This window comes from Pteropus vampyrus, unplaced genomic scaffold (genome assembly GCF_000151845.1).
Source record: "Pteropus vampyrus isolate Shadow unplaced genomic scaffold, Pvam_2.0 Scaffold127, whole genome shotgun sequence".
Classification (NCBI taxonomy): Eukaryota; Metazoa; Chordata; class Mammalia; order Chiroptera; family Pteropodidae; genus Pteropus; species Pteropus vampyrus.
In genome coordinates this window covers 705668-715080 of record NW_011888908.1, presented here as the reverse complement: position 1 = coordinate 715080, position 9413 = coordinate 705668, and the positions used below count along the sequence as shown (strand labels likewise).

Sequence of the window (9413 nt, the reverse complement as noted above, 5' to 3'; positions counted from 1 at the left end):
AGTGCTAAATATGCACATGGTGATTTCTTTTCATCAATGACTACTAAGCTATTATATAATTACGAAGCATGCCCTACCTATACCAGGTCAGTTAGTGGTCACATTACATTCATCACGCTTTTTATAATTTTCTTCATAATTGCATGAATCATTTCTCTAATGGTATCTTGTTTAGATGTATAACTAAAAATAATTGAATTTCAATATAAAAACTAATGTAATAAATTTGATTACAATGTAGGCAATTATATATAAAAGTCAAATGCTTTACATGATATCTCCGTGGTTCTGACTTCATATAGTCTGTGTCTTCTGGATTTGCCAATATAATTTTTCATGGGTAAGAAAAATATTTTACCCTTTTACATTTCAAATAATTTTTAAATTATGGGAAGCATGGGTACAATAGCTTAATGTAAAGTTTCAAATAGGGTTAAATTATCCAACCCGAACCTCAAATTTTATATTTTACGGAGCTTAGAAATAAATATGACAGCAAAAGCAGTTACTATTTGATATCATAGATTGAGTTAATGTGACATTACATTTCCTCACGGCCCTAGAAACCTCTATTACGTGCTGAATTTTATTTCTGCATATATACCTTATTATACTGAACAGCTGACACTCCTGGTCTGAGAAAGTACTGTACGCGGTAACCTAATTCTATTTCTGCTGCATAGATGAACAGGTCCAGTAGCAATCAGCTGATTTTTGACCCGGCTTCCCAAATATGGTGGATGACTAGCCCCCGATTCCTTGCCGCTACCATACAAAACGAAATCCTAGGTGAGTTTGCAGTTTAAGCTGTCTTTTAGGTTTGACAAAGGGTCCTTTTCTGAGGAATTCAGATTGGCATCCTTTCATGGGGAAAGAGAGGAGTCCTTATTGAATTTTGGTCATTAGAAGCTTTTTGTTTTGTTTGCATCAGAATGGTACTTTTATTTACAAATGAGCAAAGGAAAGGTAAGACTATGTCTACTGTTTTATTAGTTGATCTGGAAATGTATTTACAAAATCATTTAAGAAGTTACTGTGATTTTTAAAAAATGTTTTTTTTCATACCAAGGTGAGAGCCTTAATGAAAAGATGCTTTTTATTACTAAAAAAAAAAAAAAAAAAAAAGCAAATACATAGAATAGTATTATTGGTAGTGACAAAACAATATTAAGGAAAATCCAATGGGTATAAAAATTTTACTTTAGAGTACAGAATTGGTTATGATAAGTGAGTAGTATCAAAAATAAATATTGGTATTTGAACTGTGGTATAAGGCTGGCAAATAAAAATATAATCAGCCACATAAGTGATGCCTTCTTTAAATATTTGCGATCAATATAATGGTTGTCATCAATCGCATAACTAAAGTCATTTATTTGCCTAAAACATAATAGCAAATAAATATTTTAAACTGGAGCTGTAATTTAGTCATAATCTGAATAGCTCAATTATCTAGGTGTTATAGACTATCATGCATAGACGGAGTTTAGTTAGAAATTTTTTAAAAAGAACAGACTGTAAAGAAAGAGTTCCAGATAAAATAAACCTCCCCCCTGCCCCAAATCATTTAAAACTAGTAACACTGACATTTTATCTGGTTCGTAGCCACAAAAGTCGTTCAGGTAAACGTTGCCATTCTAGAAACCATTGCAGACTCATCATTCAGGCTTCCATTGTCAGGCGGATAACAACCTACACGTTTGTTTTATTTCCCTCCCTTTACTTATTTAACCTGGAAATAACTTCTATTTTTTATTTTCCCCAGACCTGTCAATTGTTATATTCGGGGAAAAAAAAAATTTTTTTTTTTTTTGAAAAGTATCGCTTCCCCAAGTTTCAGGGCCTGGCGGAAAAAAAAAAAAAAAGTTTGGAAAAGTATAAAAGATAACGTGTAACAACTCCCCAAAGCTCGTAATTGGTAGCTGCTGTAGCGAGAGATGTGTTGACAGTGTCTCGAGAAGTTCTTCTGACACAGCTGTTTATCCTGATAGCGTGGGGCGCGTTCATTTACATAATAAATTTTTTTAATCTTGTCACCTGTTTTGTCTGTTATTTTTTTTTTTTTTTTTTTTTTTTTTTTTTTAAGCAGCAAGGTTGAGTCAGACCGAGCAGTGTGCTCCTTTCAATTGTTGCATTTAAACCAATAAGGTTAGGACAAGAGAATAGCTGTGGTTTGCGTTGCAAAAACAAGAAAGAAAGAAAGAGAGAGAAAAAAAAAAAGCCCCGAGGCTCCACGGGCAGACCTACAAGGCTGCGCAAACAAACCGAGGGATGCGATTCTGCCGTTCCTTTGTCTAGGGCGCTCAGATGCTATCAGCTGCTGCTGTTTGGTGGGGCCGCAGCGCGGGGCTCAAGGCGGTCTCTCCACAGCACGGTGGGAGCTGATGGCTCCGAGTCTGGGGCGAGGGAGAGACTCTCCAGTGCCACTTCCGACTCTCAGCCTTCCTGTCGCCGGCCGCTGTGGCGGTTTTCTTTCTGGGGAACGCGTTTTCGCTCAGTCGCCCGGCAGCCCGCGCCTGCAGCAGCGGCCAGGCGGCTGCGCCCGCGGCCCGGCTCGCCCCTCCACACGCGCTCCGCTCCCAGGAGCGCCGGGCTCCGCCACCAGCTCCTAAGAGCCCTCCCGCGTCCTTATCCAGGAGCAAAACTATGTCAGGAATGGAGGTTTGCTAAACCAGAAAATTCGGAGGAGCGCGTTAAACTGGTGGACGCAGCAGATGTAAGCGCTGTAAGTACAAGCTGACTGTTTGAAAAATTGTAGTGACTGACAACAGCTGTCCTGTGGGCAAAGCTCAAGATAACAGGAGCGCTTTTAGTATTGTTTTGATTTCCTTTAAAAGGAAAACATGAGGGCATGGGGAAGATGATGACACTTTGTACCTAGTACGTTATGAGCCACGGGGTTCCATCATGAAAGTGTAGTTCTTAACCCCCACATTATCTGAGCGATTAGAATCATTAAGAGATGATTATAAATTAATTGTTAACAGTTACTTTTGTCGTGATCCATATCAAATATATTGCACGGCCGTAGTCTTATAAGGAGATTACTTCATATCTCTTCTGAATTGCACAAACCTCAACTATTTGTGATATTGAATAAAGCGGTGTATACGCCTAGATACATCCATCGCACCAGGCAGATAACTTTTCCTACACACGTCAGGACGATATGAGAAAACAAGGAATTAACATTTTGAAAGGACAAGAGATAACAAAAATAGATACCACTTTTTAAGGAAGGAAATCCTTTTACTTCAATAAACCAGTTTCCCAACCGTATTAAACAGGCTCATCTTCAAAAGGTGAAATAATAAACATTTGCCAGATTAATATATTTTTTCACTTATCGACACTTTATAGGATTTTAATGGACCTTGAAATCAGAAACAAGGTTCTTAAATTTTGAATTACCACGTAAAATATTTGTCATTCAGACTCCCTAGATGAATTGCTAATGACTCATGGGCTTGTATGTCTTGGGAGGAGTTTTTGAACACATTTAAGCATACATTTGCAAGAATTCAGTAAATTCAGAGCTGTCATTGAATTTAGACAAGCGTTTTTATGTTTCACTTTTTAAAAATGACAAGGGGTAACAAAAAGTCGATAGTTAAGCACACAGTGTAGTTGCATAGGTTTGGGCTTGTTTGTTTGTTTTTTTTTTTTTACAGTGTCTTTCAGAGTAGGTTTTATTTGAGGCTTGTGTGTGTTTTTTGCCCACCTTTTGGGTTTGAGAACATGTGTACATGAATAGTCATGCTCTTTTTTTTCTTTTGCGTTATCAAATATTTGATATTTGACTTTCTCGCTGCTTGAGTTCTCCTCAGGCCCAAGTGTTCAGTAGATGAGCAAGCAGCCATGGATTTTTAGTCATGAAAACTCTTCGCGCTGACAGAGAAGCCTAATTCAGCCAACTCTTCAGTTTTAGAGGGCCAAAGGGAAGTCATTTGCTATATGAGATTCACAGACATGATCAATGATTTTCTCAAAAGAAAATTATTGGAATTTGAAAATTTATTAAGAAAACTTTTAAGAAATTTATTAAGAAAACTTTTAAGAAAACTTTGGCAAGAAGAAAAACACTTCCATTGAGAATAAAAACCACTTCTCCCATTTAATTAGATGTCAAAAGTATTTCATTCGACATTTTAAATACGAATTTTGAAAACAATCCTTTAAAACTATAGGTAGAAGCAGTGTCCTTCAAATACTTGTTTTTGTGTTCAAGGGGACTGTATCGTCATTTTCTTTAAATGACACACTACAAAAATAACACCGCATATTACATTAGAAATCAGAAATAGTATCAAAGCAGTCATTTTACGGACTCTGATAAGGAAGGAAATAAGTGTTACAAAAGTTTATTTCAATTTTAGGTTCAAGTTTTTATAACAACATTGACACCATAGGTGGAGATATGGATTGAGTAGAGTCTTAGTAAGAATATAGTGTGATTAAAAAGCAGACGTATGCCTAAGGCACACTCCCCCCCCCCCATAAAATACATTCTGATTAGAACATTGCCATTGTCTTTCAAATTTGGGAGTGCTCGGGTTGATCTGCGGTTGGGCGAAACTAGCTCGCTGCCAACTCTATTTATTTAGATAAGTTCAGTACTTTCACTTTGAAAATTTCTTTTTAGTTTGAAAAAAGGAAAGTTTAAAATTATAGTCATTTTATAAAAATTGCTTCTAGCAAGCAGAAAAGCCTGTGGAAAACCCATAATTTAGACAAGTACCTACGTTTTATTTGCTCTGTGCTGCTGAGATTTAGAATCCCTTTCCATTTACAGTTTACTTTTCACAGAACATTATTAACTTTTTGGCTTCATACATGATCTTCTGTCAGATGCTTTTGATTTGTAATTTAGCAAAGTATAATAAACAGTGCAAAAGTCATGAATTTTGCTCTGCATCCTGAGCTCTGTGGTAGGGAAAATGTGATAAAATGTGTACCTTAAGTCTTGTTTGATGATCTCTCAAAGCAAGTTTGCCTTCTGGAAATAATTTCTGGGGTTGAAGAGCATGGTATTAACAGATTTAATGTGGCTATTCAATGGATTGGCGAAGTACTATGAGAGGTTTAACAAAATGAGAGAGACAAATTGAACATCAACAAAAGTTACATCTGTGAAGAATTATAAATTTAATTAGAAAAAAGGCAAACTTAAAAGACCTCATTAACTAATCAGAAGTCAAAGTTACTAGTTTAGGATTCTTGAATTTAACTTCTAAGTTCTGTTATCTTTTTTTTCTCTCTATTTTCACAACTCTGTCAGTATGCTGCTGTGGGTATACTATACAAAGAGTTTTAAAAAGCATTAAAGTGAAATGACTTCATTGTAATGTAAGATGGCCATGTATAATATTATGGGAAATATTTCTGCACTCAAAGGAGCATTTGAATTAAAAATACTAGGTTAGGAGAAGACAAGAAATATATTAAGTTTATGGACGTAAGCAGAAAATGTAAGTTTACTGAGTGCCTAACAGCATTTTTCCTGAAAACCATGAAATAATTTTTTCTCTTTTGAATGAAAATATGCCTAATTACCTTTGAAACTCATTACGGTTTTAGACCTAGAAAACATTGAAACTTCCAGAGAGATTGTCAGACTTAAGAGAAAATCAGCACCAATCAGAAATAGGTGTGCTTTCTAGATAAGTCATTATAAGAATATGTTTCCTTACTGCACTGTAATCTTGTACTACACATAAAAACTAAAAGCATGTGAAGTGTAGCATTTTGTAAACTGTAACTAATTTTGCTCACATCTGTGTCTAATTGTTGTCTGCATTCGCATTCTTGAGAGTAGATTTATTTTTCCTGGACCACGATGTGGATTCAGCTGACCAGCCTAAGTGAGGATTAGTTGTTTTAAAGTTATTTTGATTAAAGAGTCATTTTTAAATACAGTAACACACAACACATGGTTTAAATAATACTTGAGACACAAAAGAATATATCTGAAGTATAATGAAATGAAGATCATGGATGTGGACTTTCAAAAATTGTGGTATATAGAAAGTACAGTAGAGACCCAGTCAAGTCAGCATAAAAGAAATATGTTGTGAAAATACAAAGAAATATGTGAGAAAATGTGTTAGAATAATTCTTATTTTGAAGTTCACTTTATTAACAGTTTGACTTTGAAATTTAAATGGTAGGTTAAACCTCAAATGTAAATAATCAAACTTTCAAAGTATACGATGAAACTAAAATTATATTTCCAAGATCATACTACCTAGCCAATGTTAAAATAGGAATGTATTTTAACATTTTTAACATTTAACAGAAAGTATGTTTTACATACTCTTTCACATAATTAAGCCAAGAGAGTTCTTAAAACTAAGTTCTCACCTGTAATATATTCCAGGGGTATAAAAGTGGAAAAGAAAAAAGAAAATTTATCCTTGAGGCATATTGCTGCAGTTTCTAAAGGAAAACTTTAGAAAACTCTTGTGTGAGAACATTAATTTTAACAAAAAATTGCAGAAGCCCGTTATCCCCAAATGACATATCTACAGGCATTAAAATTAAATTTCCATTAAACGCTCAGGCATCTCTTGAAAGTTATTTTTCATCCTTCGCATATTATAGAAAAGCATACCTAGCCATTTCAAGTAACATTACACCAAGATATTTAGATTTTAACAATGCTTCATTCTTGCCAAAAGGTAGTATCTCTTAATTTCATAAATCATAATTAAAAAATAACAGGACTCCGGGGAAGTTGGTTGGATAACTTTAATGCCATTTGAGATGCTCGAGTTCTCATCTTTGTTTCGTAACCCTAATTGGTGTCGGTTCAGGTTGAATGAAGATGCACATCAAAGATTTGGAATTTTGAGTCCTTTCAAACGTTATGCAGAATACCCTTTACTGTTAAGGCAGGCGTTAGCTTGAGCTTGCAAGCCCGCAGCCCACCTTCACCTGAGTTTCTCACCTGCTGGCAGTTTGCGCCGCCTCTGAAGGAAGGGCAGTGACTAGCGCAGCCTGCCAGCCTGTTCCATTAGCTGTGCAGAGACGTCCCGAAATACAGATTCATCTGGAGATAAAAGACACCGAAATGCTGGCTGACTGGGACACTGAATTGATTATTAAACTATCCATCCTCTTTCCCGGGTTAAAAGATGGAAAAGTAAAAAGCTGACTGCTTTTTCTATTTTACCAGGTGATGAGAATTCAGCATGAGCTGAATTTTAAATTTGCATGGGTAAATGAGCATATGCCCAATGGTGAGACTCGGGGTATGAAAACTTGCCTTTGCCATGTATAGTTCAGCCAGCACGACCGGAAAGTTGCCCAGAAGCTGTTGCAGCGAATGTTAAATGACAACTAGTCAATATAGGGGCAAACAACATCGTGATAAGGATAAGAAACTCTCAGGAGTTAAAGGGGTGGGCGGGAAACTGCATTTCAGCCAGCGATAGCAGAAGATGAAAGATCTTCCGAGGATGCTGGGGGATGACTCCTCGGACTGCTGCTGCGAAACACACTCATTTTGCTAATAGCAATTATTTTCCAGGCACCTTTTCCAAGCTGCCTGGGCAAGGCTGCTTTGCATGTTGATTGGGGGAAGGGTAATCCCGTTTGCAGCTGTCATAGGCCAGTGATGAATCACTATCCAGTCATTTGGCTGCCTTCCCCCCCTGACACGGGGAGGGGGGTAGACCTGCAGGAGGAAACAACAGTAGAGACCTCAACTTAAAGACAATATGCCTTTCACTGCTGCGGTATCCTCCTCTTTCTCTTTTGGTTTAAAGAGAGCATTGTCGTTCCCAGCCATGTGCTCTGTGTAATTAAGAGCTGACACTGAAGCGGAGTAACAACAGCCTCTAATTTTTTTACCCCTGATCACAGGTGCAAACATCTCAAACCAGTTCAGATGTTGCTGTTTCCTCAAGTTGCAGGTAAGGATATTGTTGATATTTGACATTTTTGGAGATTACCTTTCTGTGACCCATATCTATTTTTGTCTAGTATTTCTTAATTATTTCTATTAATAGCAACAGCCTCTGTTGGAAATTACTTAGCAGTGTGTGCGTGTGTGTGTGTGTGTGCGCGCGCGCGTGCACGCACGCTTGTCAAACGTTTTGAGTATGTGGGAAGGAAATAGGAGCCTGGGTTTGAAAATGATGATGGGCTACAGTTTCTGGAGCTAAGAAAACTGGGAATGTGTAGTAAGAATTAGGAGAAAAAAAAATTGAATTTTAAACCATTCGTAGTTTGAACGCAGAAGATTTGGGGAAGTAAAAACTCACTTTAGAAGGAAAATGGTTCACATTAAGCCATTCTAAAAACTAACATTTACACTCAGTAAGTACACCCTCCAAACTAAAATGAGTAGCTTTTATTGACCTGGAGAGGGCGAGGAACAAACACTCCTAGCTGCAGATATGTTATATTAAACGGCTCCTCCCCTTTAAGAAACACAAATGAGAAATAAAGCGAATGGGCCTTAGATTTTCCAAAACTTCAGAAACAGAATGGTATCCGATTTGTTTGTAGTCACTTTAAACCCTCTTCTTCACCAGTGGGACATTGAGTTTGCGTGGACAGTTGTGCAGCTGTGAACATGAGTACGGCTTCCGTACCTTTTATAGGATGAGTGACTGTGGAGACTCAGCTCTTTCCTAGAGGGGGGTGAGCTAGCCGTTTTTGTGTGGTAAAAATGCACAGAGAGCTGAAGTAGAAGTGTTAGTTCCCTGAGTAGGTGACAGTTGAGGTATTCTGAGTGCTAATGCTCACGGGGACTCATTGCACGCTGGCCTTATCCCTTTCCAATTGGGCACGCTGTATGTAATCCACAAAGCAAACAAGTGAGCCGACTTCGTAATGTTTTAATGCTGCATTTGTTTCAAGGGAAACAGAGGAACAATTAAGCAGTTTGCCAGAGTAAACACATGCATCACGACTATCTCATTCTCTGTCACTAGACTCTGGGCTTCGAGTGTTTTATTTGGTTTGGAGACCCATTAAATTACAGTTGGGTGGTAAATTATAAGGAAGTACCTAGTGCTAATTTACTAGATAAAACAGATTCCATAGAAAAGTGATTTTTTTTTCTCCTCTTGTACCTGTCCACATATTTGTCTTTAAAAAAAAAAAAAAAGCCTTTTTTTAAAATATAAAAGAATGACTGCTTTTTTAAAAAAAATTAAAATAGATGTAATTATCTCATTGGATCCTGTGACTTGAGCTACATAAGAGGAAAAAAAAAATAAAGATTTCTAAAGCTCCAGGTGAATGTTTGGCTGGATAGGTAAGGCAGGTGACACCTTTCAATACTACATGTTATTGAAAGGGTGACTGAAGGTAAAATGTAAGATGAACTATTTTGAGTCTAGTAGATACAATGGGACTTTTGTGCAAATGTTTCAAAGAAGGTGTCAAGTCGTTAGCGCATTAAG

General features: G+C 36.9%; 1 protein-coding gene across 1 annotated transcript in view; it reads left to right on the top strand.

The window, feature by feature from the left end:
- Positions 1 to 2120: 2120 nt before the first annotated feature.
- EYA1 (EYA transcriptional coactivator and phosphatase 1) overlaps positions 2121 to 9413 on the top strand; it is a 157771-nt gene continuing 150478 nt past the window's right edge. The window contains exons 1-2 of the mRNA XM_023534594.1: positions 2121 to 2725; positions 7864 to 7913. The gene's annotated coding sequence lies outside the window, so the exon portion shown is untranslated. The remainder of the gene's footprint in view (positions 2726 to 7863; positions 7914 to 9413) is intronic.